A 19,659-nucleotide genomic window follows, 5' to 3' on the forward strand; every position below is an offset into this window, starting at 1 on the left:
AACATGAACAAAATTTGGATTACACCAACTAAATTTCTTTCATCAATGCTTAATAAACCTCATATACTCAGACATGTAATTATAGTATGTTTATACATAAAGAATGAGTAAAAACTATATGATCAAAAGCAAATATTTTTTTGATAAAGAAATTCAAATTTGAACCCGCAATTGCAGCAGTAAACTATGCATGTTATCCAGTTTCTGTTTAAATTCTTTAATGGTAGTAAGGTTCACCTGGGAAGACTCTGAATTAGATGATTCAGTGATGAGAGCGGCACACTTGGCTTGTGAATCTGAAACTGCCTCCGCAAGCAAAGCCAATGTTGTGATACTTTGAAGCCTGCTGCCTTGACTGAGCTTATCAGATGAGAAAATCTTTTCGAAACCCTCGATTCCTACAAGTTGGTAGAACGAACTTCCAACTCAGGTCCAGTAAGATGTTAAGCTTTTTAACTGAATCAACTTAGTCAAAACATACTTACCGAGGTTGCTAAATTTATTCATGGCTTCTTTGCCAAGTGACTTTTCAAGCTTGAGCAACCGCAAGATTCCAGGAGTTAACCTACCAAGAAGTGAATGAAACTTTTATTTAAGAGTGTGATTGGAGATTACTACCTATGAAATCAAGTTCTTTTAAAAGTAAGATTGAATTTACCGGTTGTTTGACGGAGAGTTTAAAGTTTAGGGGAAAATGAAAAGTCAACGCAACATGATTCGCTGCTTTCTTCACATACGCAGGTTTTTTTTTTTTTTTAAAAAAAAGGCAGTTGATTTTGAGGGAAGTAGTTTGCCTGCACCATTTTATGTGTAGAAACGGTAAATTACATTGCATTGATTTCCAGGCAGAAAAGTCCATTTTATGTCTCACCCTGAAAGAAGGAAAAAAAGAAAACATATTTATATTTTGAAACTGAAATATGTTTGCTTCTACTAAAATATGGACTGGAAGTGAAAAGGCAAACTCAGCCATGGCACCAACCATATTCGACAACTGATCTCTTATACTGTACACAGACTTCAGCATTGTATCCAGTGTTTCTTTGGCTAATTGGAATGACAAATCCGACTCTTGTGGACACTGCATATCATTTTGGAGCTGCAGAAAGTGCAAGTAAAAAAAACATCATATCACTACTTTGGGAAAATAAAGAAAATCATGCAATCAAAGAAAAGTACATATTATGTTAACATTTTAAATATTTTTCTCAATTACCCAATTCCATACATGTGAAAATCTCCAATCTGTAACATAAAGGCATCCATGGCAAATTCCAAGCCATTGTCTTTAAGCGTGGCAAAGAAACCTGATTTTAATTAATTTAAGAAGCAAATTGTTACCTATACCATCCATGATCCAACTAAATTTGGGATAAATATTCCTAAGATAGAGCAAAATAAAATTCCTGACCTTATCCATGTGTACATCTGCACGCCATTCTCTTTGAAACTTTTGCAGCAAAAGTGTCAACAGTCTTTCTAATTCAGGAAGAACCTCACTAGGAAACAGCTTTTGAATATCATCTTTGCTGATGTTCTCACAAACACCTACGCATTAACATGCGGAGACATACTAGAAGCTGAAGAGTAGAAGCATACGTAGTTTATCTCACTAAGTAACAGCCAGATAAGATAAAAGATCCATGCCTTTTGAGCACACAACGCATAAATGCTAATTTGAAGAGAGATTATATAAAATATTTTTCTCAATACGAGGTCAGCAACTGCAATATTAAGGACATAAGTATATGAAACCAATATGGGAATCAAAAACAAATTCAACAAATTTTAGGTGAATTTAAAATACAGTTTAAAATTATAAACACTACTACTTTTTTTTTAGAACAACAGTAATTAAAATAGTAATTTAGATTAGATCTTGAATTTGTAAAATCTATCCAACACTACTACTTTTTTTTTAGAATTTTATACAGTTTCAATAAAATTAATTATTATATAAACAACAATAATCAAAATATTTGTAGACTCAAATGATAAATTAATATTTATTTATAAAAAAAACAAAACACGAGCTAAATAGCATAATTCAAATTATTTTGATTTAAAATCTTAATTATTTCTCAAAATATTAAAATTGAAATTTTAATATATATTTTAAGGCAAAAAATAAAAACCACATTCACAATACTGAATAACTAATATACACATTTCTAATTTTCTCTCAAGCTTCTTGCTGGTGTGCGGGCTATGGAGAGTTGATAAATCCGTTGGTTTTCTTATTTGTTTCTCAATCCAACTTCATCAAGCTTCGTTTTCCTGCAAATTCATACACTTTCGATCTCCATTATCTCTAAATCCAAGCAAAGATTTTTATTTTTTTATTTTTTTTGAATTTCTTCCATTCTTGTTTTTTCTTCGATTTTTTAAAGGCTTTTATTTTATTGGTTGGCAGTTAATTTTCTGTGTTTCTGTTTTGTCTTTTAATAAATAGAAATCCTCAGCTTTTAGATCCTCTTCTGGGTTTTACTTTGTTTTTCATTTAGATTTGTTTGTCAATGGACTTTAAATTAGGGTATTTTGTTTTAAATAGTAGAAAGGACTAGCTTGAAATTTTCTTTTCAAATATGTTGTTATAGACAATGACATTATTCTCATATTTGCAATTAAGAATAGAAGATATTTGATATAAAACGTAATTTAAATATATTTAATTGAACCATTTTTGTCAATAGGTTTTTCTTCACAGATATCACACATTTTTGTTTTATCAGTCCATCAATTTTAAAAGCAGTGTTTGAATACATATACCTTGTGCCTTATTTATTTTCCAGCTTAACCCCGATAACATAATCCCACTTAAGCATGAATTAAAACATTCATCTTTATTGACAACAATAGTTTAATTCAATTAAAATTCACAAACTCCATCAAATTAAAGCATTGCTTAAGGCCTTAATATTGATATCTATTTCTTTTCTTCTTCTTTTTGTAAAAAGAAATTCAATAGTTACTAAACATGATAAGTATTCCAAGATTTTTGGCATATGAAATAAAACTAAAATCCCATATAATCAATGAAATGATTAAGTATTCAAGGGTGTTATTGATGAAAGCTAAATATTTAGGGTCTCTTTGTTTCATTGAAAATGGCTTTTGAAAATAATTTCTAGAAAATGAATTATTTTCTTGGAAAAGTTAATATTTTATGGTGTTTAGATAAATCATGCAAAATATTTTCGTTGTTTGACAAATTTCTTTAAAATATTTCATAAAAATTGTTTTAAATGAAACAAACATACATTTAAGATTTTTCTTATTTTTAATTGTTTAATTGAATTTATTTTATATCTATAAATTTATATTTTACATTGTTTTGCATATATTAAAAATATTTTGTTAAATTCAAGTTCATTATAACGTCAACTTTTAGTTACATGACAACCAAGTAAGTATTTTAATTTAAAAACTGTGACATCAAAAAATTTAAAAATGTCAACAATTGGACTTGATTTTCAAATCAAAAGTAGAGGGACTAAATTCTTAAAAGTAAAAGTATAGAGACTAAATTGCAAATTTGTCAAGAGTACATAGACTTATAACATATTTTAACCTTTATACTAAAAATATTTATTATTAAATATTAATATTGAATATTTCAAAATATGTGAAGAATATCATTTAAAATTATTATTTTAAAATTTATTATTAAAATAAATTTTAAATATTAAATAATTTATTAAAATAAATTAATTTTATTAATAATTTATTATATGATTAAATATAAATAATTAAATTTGCATCTTTAATAACATTGAAAAATATAATATTTTGTATTAATATTTTAATATTTTTAAATTTTTTAAAATAAAAATAAAATTTATTATCAATATAATAATATTAAGCTTGATTTAAGTTAATTTTATATAAAAATAAAATTACCTATAGAGGAGCTCTTTTCCAGAAAATTACTTACGCTTTTCAAAAGGGTAAATTATTTTACAAGAAAAAAAAGCTTATTTTACGTTAACTTGTAAGTCATTTTCCATTGACCAAGCTATTTTCTGTGAAATAAACATGGAAAAATGCAGAAAATATTTTCTGTAAAACATTTTACATATAAACAAACGGACCTTTAGTATTATTTGAAGAGAGTGTTAATTGAGCTCTATTTATCCACAATATGATGAGAATTAAAATGTCCAAGGTAAGCCTATTTTAGAATGGGTCTTAGACTTCAACATTTCAACCCAAATTCTCCGTGAATACAAATCAAAAGCTTGGCAAGTCAAATCTAAACCTGCTCATGGACCGGGTCACTCGTCCAGATCCGAATATCCGCCCAAAAAATGAGAGGATTTGGACAAAATACAAGGTCCTGAAAATGAGTTTGGGTAAAATTTAATACCCATTTTCTATATGGATCGGGTTTTGGGTAAGATTTTTTGGCTTGAACCCAGCCCAGATATTATGTTATAAAATAACATTATATAAATTATATATTTTAAGTAATAATTATTTATATTTATATTTATATTAAATCACTAATCTAATAACAATTGAACTCATTGCCCAAGACCTAAAAAAATTAACCAACTAAATAACCCAACCCAAATATAAAAATATAAAATTTATATTTAATACAGTAAAATATTTATTATATCTCTTTGTGTTATTTAACATAATAAAATATTTATTATATTTATGGTAGTGTTTTTTAATATAAATACTTTTTAATGTGCTAGAAAATTTTTATTTTAGCCCTTTTTTAGTGCATTATATTTTTTTAAAAAATTTATTAAATAAAAAATAATCTAAAAGAATTAAATACAGACTGGCTGAGTCAAGTTCGAGTTTACTTCTTTAAAATCGAATTGGGTTGGACTCAAGCTTAAAAAAATGATTAAAATACCTTATGCAGACCCGACCCCAACGCAGCTTGGCCTGTCTGTGAGTACCTCTAATCAAATCTAATATTTACGTTCTTTTATATATTTTCTTTGTAACCTTTTTTTTTATTATTGAAAGGTTTTTGTAACTATTTACTAGATTTTGATAACTTATATATAATATATTTTTCATATTAGATATGGTTTTTGATAATATTTAATATAATTCGTTCCTTTTCACGAAAAACAGATAATATTTAATATAATTTGAAAAATATGTAATATAATCTTTGATAATTTCTCGTATAATTATTATAGCCTCGGAAATAGTTTTATTAATCTTTGAAATGATCTTAATAGCCTTTAATATATTTTTATTAAGGTTTAATACCAAAGGCCCTTCTACTTTTCTGAAATTTAAAATTTCGTCCAGTATACTTTAATTTTAAGACATTGAGCATTTATATTAGTCTTGATTTAAAATCTTGTCCCTCCATCAATTTTTTCCATTAGAATTGATAACTTGGCTATCATTAAAAAAAGTAAAATAACAATTTTTAGGCAAATGGGTCCAAACTCTTTAAAAGTACATAAACAATTATAAAAATATTTTAAAAATTAAATTCTTTTTATTTCCAGTAAAAATATAAAAATAATAATACTCTGAAAATTTTAAAACAATTAAAATAAAAATAAAATAATTTTAAAATTTATTTTAAAATATATGAAAATATGAAATTTTCCAAAAATTTTAAAATAATGTGTTATTTACTCCATGAATGGTTTTGTATTTTTTGTATATATTTTCATATTTTTAAATTGCTTTAAATTAATTTTATTTTTTTATTCTAAAGTGTTTTTATTTTCACATGTTCAAATATTTCTTAATGAAAATAAAAAATTTTAATTTCTAAAACATTTTTTAATTTTTGTGCACTCTTAAAGAGTAAGGATCAATTTGACAAAAATTATAAATGTTAAGAGCCAAAAATTTATTTTACTTTTTCATAACAGCCACACCTACAATTCTAATGGCAAAATTGGCTGTGGGACCCAAATTTTCAAATAAAAAATTATAAGAACTTAATGTCTCAAAATGAAAATATAAAACTAAATCTTAATTTTAAAAAAATATATAGGAACCTTCATCATATTTAAACCCTTTTAACCTTTTCTTATAAGTTGGTATCTTTGATATTCTTTTAGTCTCAATACTTCTTTTGAGATATTGAATCCATGTACTCTTAGCTTCTTCTTTTTCCAACAACAGGAAGAATATGGTAAATTAACAATCAAATGCATAAGATATATTATATTTTTAAGAAGAGAACAGATGTTTAAACTTTAAAAATGACATTATTAAGAAGTGCAATTACGAACAACAAACATAAATCATAGAATGGAAAATAAAATAAAATAAATCATGATAATAGCAAACAACGATTGTGTTACACAAGCATAAGTTGTCTATAATCGTTGTCAAAATGCAACTAAACTATGTTTTGATAATGGAGTGCATAATCCCAAACCTCATAAGATACCTTTGATGTAAACCCTACAAAGAAATCATTTAGCTCTTACAAACTAGACCAGCAAACAAAATCTAAAGGCATCTTTTATTCAAAAGTAAATTTATAATAATATTCGGTTCTGCTAGAGTTGTGTGTTCTAAATTCTAAAAGATTGCTTGCAAATTAAGTTAAACAAAATATATTTTCTTTTTAGAAGATTTAGTATTTATTGGTATAATATATTTAGCATTTATTAGCATAGTTTATTTGACTTACTAATTTAGTCTATAAATAGGTTCTTTTACAACCTTAGAATACACACCCATTAGAGATTAGAATTCATAACACATTTAGAGAATTTTCTGTTTACGTTTTGAGGGTTCTTTGTTTTTGGGTTTTTTTGGATTTAGTTTTTTATCTTCATCTTTTATACTCTTCATTCTTTTGCCATTATAGTAAAATTATTTTTGCTCGTGGTTTTTTATCCTCTTTAGAGGGGTTTTTCCACGTTAAATTTGTGTGTTTAATTTCTCAATTTATTCCGCTATTTTTTTTACTTGTTGCTTAATCGGATCGATCCTAACAAGTTGAAAAACATATTTCAGTTCAATTAGTTTATACAAATAATATTAACAAATTGTATCAATAGATTTGAAACTTAAAGTTTCTAATACCTATGTCATGATAAAATTCAAAGTAGACTTATATACTGGTGTTGACATGTATTTAATTTTGTGGATGTTCTTTTGGTGTCGCATTTCTGGTTATGTAAATGTCTAATTATGTACTAGCATATAGGATGATGTGTAATCCTGCGTTTAATTGTCGTAAGCATATAATTAAATTGAATATATATATATATATATATATATATATGCCGAGACCAATTTTATTTTTGGAAAAAAATAAAAATTAGTTGTCGACTTTAAAAAAAATAAAAATTGGGAGTCGCCACCAATCTTTTATTAAGGTGTGATTGGATCACCTAAAAAATAGCTTTGGTCTACGAGTTTCAGAAAAATGGATTCGGGAGTCAGTTACGTACGAGGAAGGATTAACACCCTCGTAACACCCAAAAATTTGTACCAAATTGATTAATTAATGTCTTAAAGTCGAGAGTTTAAAAAAATATTATCCTTAGTTAAATTAAATTATTTATTAAGACTTTCTCATTTTAAAAAGAAAAATATCACACCCAATACGTTAGGACACAACATTTTATTCTCTTCAAGATGAGTTAGTCCAAAAAAACTCGTGTAATAAAATTTAAGAAAATATTTAATTGTTTAAAATTTATGAAGAAATCGCAGCCCAATACGTTAGGGCACAATTTCTTAAAATTCCAAACATTCAATATTTCCTTTATTTTTTTAAAAAAATCTTTATCTCGAGAAATCAACGTGTCACATCCAATACGTTAGGACACAACATATTGAAATCCCGATGACAAGTTTTATTTTTTTTATTAAAGAGCAATCCTTGATTGTTAGATTTTACGAAGAAAATCGGAACCCAATACGTTAGGGCTCAATTTTCTTGAAAATCCTAAATACGAGTATTATCTCTATTTTGAAAACTTTTGAATAAAATGATTTTGATGCTTGAATGATATCGAACATAGCCTTTTAAGCGAATAGAATGCGATAAATGATAATATACAACATGGAGCGATAATTCGTAAATAAAACATACACTAATGAATAATAAATAATAAATGAATTCGAAAGAAAATACATAAATCTATTTAAGAGAGAATTTAAAGGTAATAGCTAAAATAATATGAAATCAATAATATATAGAATAAAAATAATTTATTACAAATTACATATGTATATATAAAATAGTATTGTATAAAACATTTTCATATAAATCTTTAAGACATATAAATATGTAAAGTGAATTTTGAAAATATATTACAAAATAGGAATATCAAAGAATATATACAAATCATGCTGAATTTACCTAAAATATAAAAAAAAGTGTGATAAATCGAAATAATAGCAATATATATTGAATATCAAAATAATGATACATTATAATTTTTAAAAGGGTAATATATATATACATATAATTCAATAAACTTATAGCCATAATACACATAAAACGTAAAATAAAATGGAAAATACTAAACTTCATCATTAAAATAGTATTAGATTCAAAATTAAATATTTAAAAAAAAACTGGAGTAAGAAATCAAGCACATTAAATTAATAAGGATTTAAATTGAAGAATTAAAGGGAAAAAAATGAAGGGCCCAATTAAAAGGCGCGAATAACTCATAGGGCTCGAATGGGAAAATATCTCCATCCTTTGAAACGCATCACTTATTAGGGCTAAATAAAAAAATGAATAAAATTCGCAGTGGTATCACCTTCTCCCTTTTTTAAAATCATAAATAAGTAAAAAAAAATAATCGAGAAAAAAAACAGTAAGCCACCTTTAAGAAAACTGCCAATCGTTCTCCCTTTTTATTGATTTTTCTCGTCTTCCTCTTTTTTTTTTTACAATGAAGGGAGAGGCCTCTATTTATACTTGAGCCTTCCCAAATCCAACGGTACAGATCAATTACATCAACGGCTAAGATTAAAAGGTATCTACAAATTAAATCTCTACGATTACAAAATCATATCTTCTAAAATTGCATATCATATCTAAGATTACATATCATATCTAAGATTGCATATCCTTGAAGATTATGTTTCCATATGCATCAAGCTTGTAGATAGACCTTCAATCTTTTCAAGTAACGGGTCATCCCGATCGGGCCAAATGATATTATTTTGGGTTTATTATTTTTTTATGAGCCCAGGCTAAGTTGGCCTATTACAGCTGCCCCTTTTTGCTCATTATCGAGTAACGAGAATGGAGCAAAGACTTTAGAAATGGCCAATTTTTCCTGGCCGTGCTAGACTTTAGCGCTCTTCTTCTTCTTGTTCAAATAGCCTCATTCTTTCCTACTGCATCTTCAGAGGTATAGGAACTGGTGCTTCAATCTACTCCACTGCAATATCAGGGGGTTTGTACGTTGTAGTTTCTCAAGAGAACAAAATTTGCTATCTTTAATTTGCTCCATTGCACTTGGTCTTTTCTCACAAACACTTCCTAATTTAAAGCTTTAGCAACTTGTCAAATGCTCACCATGAAATTAGTATAGTTTCTTTCTTTCCATGTAAAACCTTTTTTTGGGAGCATTTTTTTATTTTTGAAGATGCTATTGTATCTTGCTTTGGCTTCTTCACAGTGGAATTTGTTTTGTGATTCTTCAACTTGGACAGAGGCACAAGTTCTTTTGCAATGCATGATTTAACCTGAACATCACATAAGATGCAAACAAATAATATTTTCCCAAAAATTTAATTAGCATAAAATATTAACAATTAAATAAATTGAAAAGTCAAATAAATAAATCAAATTAAAATTTAGGAGAAAATTTTCTTACCATCTTTGTATAAAAGTTAAGAACCTAATAAAATAAAAAGAGTGTAGAGCTAATAGTGTCGGTTTAGGGATGGTTGGAGGGAGATTATTTGGTGACTTGATGGTTGTGGCTAATTGTGATGGTGGTGTGGTGCAAAGGTAGCAAGGGTCGTGCGGGTAGTGTGTGTGAAGCAAGGGTGCGCACGAACTAGGGGTAATAAGCAACAGCAGCACGAGGGCTAGAGTGCTGGACACAGTAGTAGTGATGGTGCACGAGGACTTGTGTGTGCGAGCAGCAGGGTGCACGAGCAGGGCAGAGTTGTGCGAGATAGTGTGCAAGGGAGAAATGGTGTTTGTGGGCAGTTGCCGATGATGGTAGATGGGGGCTGCGACACTAGGTAGTTTGGAGGGTAGATGGTGTTAAAGGTGATAGAAGAAAAAGATGTATGGGAAGGTGGTATTTAAAATGTGAGTGTGGAGGTGTTCAACTTAAACTCTTAGAAGATTAATTCCTAGGAAAGATTGGAGTGGTCACAAGCGATCCCGCTTAAGTTTTAATCTCTTAGACATAATTTATTTTAATATACTAATCAAGAATATATAGTCAAAGTCATTTATTTAGAAGAAAAATAAAAATTCAAGTATCCGATAAAATGAACGAAGTTTTATCCCACTCAATTTTATCTCCATAGTAATGTGTCAAGCGCTGAGCGTTAACTTTGAAATTACCTCCCTTACTGTGAAGATCAACAACCCCGTCTGGTAAGACTTGATGAATAGTGAATGGACCGGACCAACGTGATTTTAACTTACCTGGAAAGAACCTTAATCTGGAATTGAACAACAAGACTTGCTGACTTGCTTCAAATTCTCGAACTTGAATGTGCTTGTCATGCCATCTTCTTCATCTTTCCTTGAGTAATTTGGCATTTTTATATGAGAGCATTCGAAATTCTTCTAACTCATTAAGATGAAGCATCTGTTTCTCTTTAGCAAGTTTGAGATCCAAATTGAATTGTTGGAGAGCCCAGTAAGCTTTATGTTCTAACTCTAAGGGCAAATGACAAGCTTTCCCGAAAACCAATTGATAGGGAGACATCCCTAAAGGTGTTCTGTATGTTGTCTTATAGGCCCATAAAACGTCATCCAGTGTTTTGGATTAGTCTTGTCAATTTGGACAAACTACCTTCTCAAGTATACCTTTTATCTCCTTATTTGCCAGTTCAGCTTGCCCATTTGTCCGCGGAGGGTAAGCTATGACAAATTTGTGCTTCAATCCATGTCTATTGAGCAACCATTTCAACCATTGATTCACAAAATGGGACCCCTCATCATTGATGATAGCCCTAGGAGTTCCAAACCTTATGAACAAATGTTTCTGCAAAAAATTCATTACAACTTTGGCATCGTTCATCAAATATGCCTTAGCCTTCACCCACTTAGATACGTAGTCTACTGCTACCAATATATACTTGTGACCAAAAGAATGAGAGAAAGGACCAAGAGATTCAATACCCCAACCATTACAAGTAAAGCGACGAACAAACAATTTTTCTAAAACACTGTCAATAATAAAATGAATCTTAAATTCAGATAACCTAATAAATGAATGTTTTTAACACTAACTCAAAGTACAACTACGTTTTTTTTTCTCTAAAATGGTTTTATTTAAGGTATTTAAAAGTAATGTAAGTTGGATAAATGATCCTATTTACTGAAAGTATTTGATAATATGAGGGCGTGTTGATCATGCCAAAGAAATGTGAAAGTATTGAATTCATGACTATGTACGAGATTGTATGACATCTTGCATGTGCATTGCGGTGGGATTGTTATTGTGGTTGATGAAGGAGTTTTAAGTCCACATTTATTCGTAGTTAGTGCACTACACCAGAGATTTGAGGAGATTTGGAGATTTTATCGCATTTATTGGTTAAATGACATATTTTCTGTAATTATGTTCATTCGGTGGTTTTACCACATTGAGCTTTCCTCGTATTCGTTGGAGTTTGGCAGACGGGTTCTAAGGAACCCGTGGTGTATAACGGATGGTAGGGTAGGAACTTTTGCATTGCATCATTTGCATCACCCCATGCTCATACACCGTTTGACATCAGTTTGATAATGGTTATGTAATGATATGTAATTCCAATGATGGTTATGTGTTCTTCTGTTAATGCTAATAAGTTTCACTGTAATTGATAATTATGTCTGTTTAAATAACTGTTAGACTCACACTGAGCTTTCATAAGCTCGCTCCCGTATAGTGTTTAACTTTTCAAGTAAACCTCGAAACTAGGACCGGACCTGACATACGGAGAATCACCTTAGACCTCAGACTATTTTTAATAAGTATTATTAATAAGTCTCAATTGGTTTTGATTTGTAATTTTTAATTATTTTTTGTATGTAGCTTGGTAACTTTTCATTTGGGGATTTTTGCATGCATGGATTACTCAAGCATAGTAACCGAAAAATGGATGGTATTTGGCTTAAGTAAAATTTGGCATAGTTTTCTAATTTTCGTTGCATTGCAAAGAAACCATTTTTGAAAAAAAAAGAAACAAATCGATAAGGCAACTAGATTTCCAAAATGACATGAATAATGATTTTTCCGCTACATTAGTTAACATCAAGTCACTTTACAAGTAAAGCGACGAACAAACATTTTTTCTAAAACAACACTGTCAATAATAAAATGAATCTTAAATTTAGATAACCTAATAAATGAATGTTTTTTAAATTAACTCAAACTACAACTACGGTTTTTCTCTAAAATGAGTTTATTTAAGGTCTTCAAAAGTAACGCAAGTTAGTTTAGTCATTTTGGTGGCTAATGTAGTCTTCTCAATCTAGTCATAACGTCTAGGTCGGGTTAGGGAGGTTACAAAATATGTAATTATTTTTAAAAAATATCAACTAATTCTTTTGATATATTTTTATTTATATATAATATTTATATGTCAAATATTTATTTTCTTCACCTATATTGTGTGTATGGTGATTTCTAATATTATAAAACCAAATAATTATTTCAAAGATGTAAAATATTTCAAATATCATTGTTTTTTCATCTACATTGTGGGTATGATATTTCAAATATTTTTATATGTGAAATATTTGAATTAATTATTTTAAATATCATTATGTGAAATATTTCAAATACACATACAAAAATATATAATACTAAAATTTACTACACTCATGATATAGATTGAAAATAAATATTACACATATAAAAATTAAATTTACTAAAAATAATGATATTTGCAATAATTATTGACTGAATAAATAAATAAGTTATTAATTAAAAGATGAATTAAAAATTTTAAAAAACTTGAAAACTATATATTTATTAATTATAAACATTAATTAAAAATAAAAATAAAAAGCTTAAAACAACATGTAATAAAAATAAATATTAAAATGCTTATAAGAGAAATCAAACTTGAAACTCAATGATGAAATCGTAATTATCTAACCATCTAACCAAAAAAGTTAATATGTTAAAAATATTAATGAAAAATAAAATAAAATAAAACTTAAAACAATATGAAATAAAAATACAAATGTAAGTACGAGAGAAATCGAACCCAAAACTCATAAATATAAAAACACTTAAAATCATAAATATTAAAAAAACATATATTCGTTGATTAGTCTACTTAGAATGATTTTCTTATTTAAAAAAACATTTTACTTAAAAACTAATTTCTACTCGTCTTTTAATAGACCATTTCTTTCGAAATAAAACTAAAAGAAAAATATTTCTTGAAGGAAGTTTATATATATATATATATATATATATATATATATTACACCATAAGGTTCCTTCAAATATTTTATATATATTATAAGGTAAACTTTCGCATACATGAGTGGTTGTGGTATTTTTCTATATAACTTTTAAAATAATATTTTGTGGTAAACTTTTGTTCTCAAATAACTTAAATCAATCATTTCAATTGGTTGAATTAATTCAATAACTAATAAATGTGATGAAAGTAGGGTTGGTTTATCAATAGAAAACATTATCTTCCATTTAACTCAATCCTCATATTCGTCATTATGCAGCCATCGTGCTTCTTAAATCATTGACAATGGAGATTAGCTTCAGCAGCAATTTTGCACCTATTTTTTATTATTAAAAATTCTGGCAATAAATTCTTAGTTTTGTGTCTTAAAAATTTTAGTTTTTATTTAAATTTATTCTACTTATCTTGTTGGCTAGACCCAGAATTAATTACTCAATTTAATTTTATATTAATTAAAAATAATTTATTAGAGATTTGTATAAAATAAATATGAAAAACAAAAACTGATTGATGGTGATTATTGACTAACAACCATTGAGGTAAGATCTCGGATGAACTGTTTTTAATTAATTTATAATACTGGACAACCCATATTATTGTATCATGCATTTAAGTCAACCACTGAACCTCGTGATATGAATATAAAATTGTTAATTAAACAATGATCTCTTTTTTTTAATCTAAATTTGAATCATTTAAAGGTTTGTATTTAGTTTACGACTAATATATAAATTTATATATTGTAGTAAACTATATTAACAGACATTATTTGTAAATTAATTAATAATTTTTAAATATCATTATAAGCAAATATAATTATTTATTTGTAACAAGTTGATTGATAATGTATAAATTTAGGATAAATTACACCAATTGTCTCTATGCTTTCATTAAAATTACATTTTAATCACCCAAGTTTTAAAAGTTATATAATTGTCATTAAAGTTATTGAAATGTTACATTTTGGTCACTCATCCGTTAATAGGATGAAGTGGCACATTAATTTAAAGGGTTAATAACCAATTTAGCCCTTGAACTATAATTAAAATATCAAATCGATACATTTAAAATTTTTCTTAATAATAATTCTAAAAATTTAAAGGGTAAACTACTTAGATATTCACCCAAGTTTTAATGCATTCCTATTTTGGTCACCGATTTTTTTTGTTAATTTAGTCACTTTTGTTAGATTAATTGTCATTTTTATTCACTCCACAGTTAAAATGCCTTGTTCACTGAACAAAATGTTGATGTGACAGTTTTTGGATTGATATAATAATAAATTTAGCTCTTAACACTTTACACATTCTGTCAAGTTGGTCCTAATTTTAGAAAAATTCAAAAATTTAACCTCAATATTTTCACATTTTTCAATTTACTCCAAATTCAAAAAAATATAATTTAAAAACTTGAAAATTCATTTAATTTATTATAAAAGACATAAAATATAAAATATCAAAATATATAAATTTGCATAAAGGCTTAATTTTCAGTTGGTCCTAATTCTAAAAATTCAATAAATTTAACCCTAATATTTACACATTTTATCAAATTAGTCCAAATTCAAAAAATTCAAAAAAAAAAAAATCAATCACAACCTGAAATCAACATAAGTAAAGTTTTCTTATTTATAACTCAAAATCATTAAAAACCCCATAAAATGCTCCTACATTTGATACATGCAACCGCACAACATTGAGATTAAAAAAATTACAAAAAAAATTCAAAATTTTCTTTCTTGTTACAAGATTTTCCGGCCAACCAAACAAAAGAGAGCAACTTTGTAAAACAATTCTAATCCCTTCATCTCTTTCTCTGTTCATCTTCAACCTTTCCATTGTTCTCATACTTCCGTCCAAACCTCACAATCTCAAATACCATATCAAATCCATATCTAACTTTACCAAACCCAAGCTTCATCATCACTTCGTCATCGAGCACTCACCATTAAACTCACACCCAAAGTCAGTTTCTTTTCTTGTTACAGACACACCCAAACTCAGTTTCGTAGTTTCCTTTAATGAGGAAAACTTATCAGTGAAACTCTACTTAGCCTTAAGCATTTGAATCCCTCAAAGCCCTGCACTTTACGGTCAAAATGGAGTCAAAGATATTTCTATAATTAAAGGCTTTCTGATTTGAATCCCTTAACCAACTGTTTTATCATGGTGCTGATTGGATTTGGTAGTGATTGATTCAAAAAATTAATTCAAAGGAAAAAAGAAAAAGAAAAAAAATGTTTGTTGAGCTCATGGGGTTAAAAGAAAAAAAAAGAAGAAAAAATTAATTCAAAATATTCAAGAGAAATTGAGGGTTAAAATTTGTTGAATGCCTTCAAAAGTTTGTTAAATTCAAGAAATATTTATTTGAATCCTCAACCAAATTCATATTTAAGCCTTTATGTAATTATATATATATATATATATTATATTTTATGTATTTTATACTAAAATTTATATATTTTCAAGTTTTAAAATTATAATTTTTGAATTTTGACTAAATTGAAAAATGTGTAAATATTGAGGGTTAAATTTTTTATTTTTTAAAAAATTAGGAACAAATTGACAAAACGTGTAAAGTGTTAATGGCTAAATTTGTTATTATACCAATAAAAGACTACCACTTCAACATTTCATTTAGCGATCAAGGTATTTTAATGGTGGAGTGACTAAAATGACAATTAATCTAATGGGATGACTAAATTAAAAAAAAGATTATGTGACCAAAATAGGAATGCATTAAAACTTGGGTGACTATCTAAGTAGTTTACCCTTTAAATTTTTAGAACTATTATTAATAAAATTTTAAAAGTATCAAATTGATACTTTAATTATAGTTCAAGGGCTAAATTAGTTATTAACCCTTTAAATGATTTCGAAAATATTTTACTTTTCTGTAAAATAATTTATTGGAAAATATTTTCGGTGTTTGATTGAATCATGTAAAATATTTTCTTTGCTTATGATTTTTTGAAAATATTTTTCGGAAAAGTTATTTTTACATATATTAATATATATTAATAAATTTTATATTTTAAATTATTTTTACATATATTGCAATGATTTATTTATAATAATACTCAATTATTAAGCTACAATATTAATCGTTATAAATTGAAAAAACTAATATCAAATAAATTATTTGTAATTGTGTTAAAAACAAGTATTGAATAATTAAAAAATAAGTTCTTGGAAAATCGATAAATGTAAGCGGTTTTCTCTGGAAATGAAGGAAGGAATGAAGGAGGTGATAGAGAGGAGAGCACGGAAAATGTCTTACGGAAATTGAAAGGGTAAGACGTTTTCCCTAAAATGTAACCCATTTTCCATTGTTTTGGAGTTCATTTTCCAAATGGAAAATATTTTCCGCCAATCAAACGCTAGAAAAGTTGGAAATAATTTTCCGGAAAATTAATTCCGTCAATCAAACAAACCCTAAAGTGCATCAAAATTAAATCTATCTTAATTGTACACTTGATGCAGGGTAAATTGGTAGTTGTTTATATTTTTGCCAAAAAGATGGGCAGAAAAATGATTATGCGTTTAAAAAACACGCGCTATTACCAAGCGTGAGTCAAAAGCTCTCACAGTGATTCGATGAATCCATTGACCATTCATGCTCTCCTCCAGAGCTGCCGCCGCAAATTACTTGTTAAGCTGTAAACTCAACCATGGTCAACGAAAATTAACCTGGGTCAAGTCTCAGAATTCGAAAGCCAAAAACATATGCTTTAACTTTTAAGCCGTTAATATTCTGCCACGTTGGCAATTTCCATTTGGCCTTTTTGAGGATATTCCTTTTTTACATTTCCAAGGTAATCATCTACTTGACGGTCTTAACCGTTTGATAAATTATTACCCGCATTTTATTTTATTCACTAAACTTTTAAAATTTTTTATGCTAGTCACTAAACTATTGTTCGCGTTTTATTTTATTCACTGATTTTTTATTTTTTTCTATTTTAGTCACTAAAATATTTAAAATTAAAATTTTATTCACCAAATGTTAACAGTCATTTGAAATTTGACGAAATTATTGATGTGGAATTTTTTTATCAATCTAATAACAAATTTAGCTCTCTAAGGTTTACATATTTTATCAATTTGATTCTAAATACAAAATATTCATCTAATTTAGCCATCAATAGTTACAAAATTTGATCCTAAATATAAAATGACAAACTATTTAGTGTAAGACCCATCTATTTAGTTATTTGAATTTCTAGTTTTTAGGTTTCAATGCTTTAGTTTGATTTAATGTAGGATTTTTTAGAGGTTAATATTTTTATTTTATTTTTGTTTGATTTTTTTTGAAATACCGACTTGGGTTTGTTTTGAAACTATAAGGTATGAAAAGGATTATAGTTTAAGATTTTTTTTATGTCCATAAATATGAGAATTCCATGGGATTTTGTAATTTTAAATTCCATTGATTCGGGATTTACATTATATAATATATATGTTTAGAATCTCAATTGTTAGCTTGATTGTGCAAGTCAATTGATTTGATACTATGTTAATTCTAATGGAGGAGTTTGGGATTAAAATGTAACTATGGAAGTATGCCTCGTATTTCAATCAAACAGTGTGTGACGTAGTAACGAGGAAAAGCTCTTCGTCTCGACGAGCAGCCGACATCACGATGAGAAGAAAGACCTTGTCCCGATGATGCAATCCTTCTTTGTCCCGATGACCAAACACCACGTCACGACGTGGCGATTTGTTCCTCAAGTTTCTCGGTTTTCTTCTCTCAGTTAAACTCTATTTTTAGTTTTCCACTTAAACTCTAATTAACCTATGGATATTCTAGTCATATATGCTATGAATTTCAACCTATAAATAGACCTTAGTTACCCTAGGTTTTACATAATAGAAATATTTAGATTGAGAGAATTATGTTCTTTGTTTTGAAGGGTTTTTTTAAGGGGGGTTTTGAGTTTTTGTTTTGATCCTCTCCTATTGTACTATTCTATTATTATAATGAAATATCCTTTTGCGTGTGGTTTTTTATCCTCTTTTGAGGAGTTTTTTCACGTTAAATTTGCATGTTGATCTTTTCAATCTATTAGTTACTTTTCTTATCCGTTGCATACACGGGTTAATTCCCAACAAACTGGTATCAAAGCTAGTTGGATTTTCGCATTTAACCCATTCAAAGATGGCAGCATCAAGGTTTAATATTGATAAGTTCGACAACATTGCAACTTTCATTCTGTGGCAAGTTCGTATGCCAGCAATACTTATTCAGAGCGATCTTGAGAGGATTGTTACATAAAAGAAGCCCACAGACATGGATTAGTTAGAATGGGATAGGCTAGAAAAAAGTTTCTATCCACAATTCAATTATGTCCAACAAATAATTTGTTACAGGTGATTTGAAGGAGAAAACAACGTATACATTATGGAAGAAACTGGAAGCCTTGTATATGACGAAATCCTTGGCCAACAAGTTAGTGTTAAAATGTCTCTACACGTTCAGAATGGCCGAAGGTGAGTCTATTAGAGCTTATATTAGTGAGTTTTTTACCCTTTTAAATTACCTAAAGAATCTTGAAGCAGAGATTAACAATGAGGATCAAGCTATACTGTTATGTTCTTTGCCTTATTCTTATAAAGCTTTCAAGGAAACTCCGATTTATGGAAGAGATAATCTCTCATGTGAGGACATGAAAGGGAATCTACTGAGCAAGGATAAACTCGACAATAATTTAGGCCCAAACAAAAGGTTAGACATGTAAGCCTCAATTCTAGTTGCAAGGGGCAGACAATAATCCAAAAAGTCATATCGAAACAGGTCAAAGACGAGGTCTAAATCTAGAAACCAAGTTAAAGAATGTGACTATTGCAAGAAGAAGGTCCATATTAAGTTGGAATGCTACAAACTCCAAAATAAAATTAAAAGGGATGTCGAAAACAATGAGAAAGATAAGCAGAAAGCCAAAGTTGATAATGATAGTGTAGTCAAATATAGAGGTGATGATTTCTTGTTAGTGTCGACAAGTGAAAGTTTCATACTTTCGAATGGATACTAGATTTAGGGTGCTCTTATCACATGTGTCCCAACAGGGAC

At 27.9% G+C, this 19,659-nt stretch overlaps 1 long non-coding RNA gene across 2 annotated transcripts; it reads right to left on the minus strand.

Moving 5' to 3' along the window:
* Window positions 1–241: 241 nt before the first annotated feature.
* LOC105797212 (uncharacterized) lies at window positions 242–1,889 on the minus strand. Of its 2 annotated transcripts, none has more exons than XR_008194669.1 (6): window positions 1,412–1,889; window positions 1,229–1,307; window positions 983–1,099; window positions 659–872; window positions 486–565; window positions 242–398 (listed from the first exon to the last, which is right to left on the minus strand). It is a non-coding gene; the product is annotated as an uncharacterized LOC105797212 (long non-coding RNA). The 2 variants fall into 2 exon arrangements; XR_008194670.1 differs by having other exon boundaries at window positions 1,217–1,307.
* Window positions 1,890–19,659: the final 17,770 nt, after the last annotated feature.

Source organism: Gossypium raimondii, chromosome 3, assembly GCF_025698545.1.
Source record: "Gossypium raimondii isolate GPD5lz chromosome 3, ASM2569854v1, whole genome shotgun sequence".
In the NCBI taxonomy this organism is placed as follows: Eukaryota; Viridiplantae; Streptophyta; class Magnoliopsida; order Malvales; family Malvaceae; genus Gossypium; species Gossypium raimondii.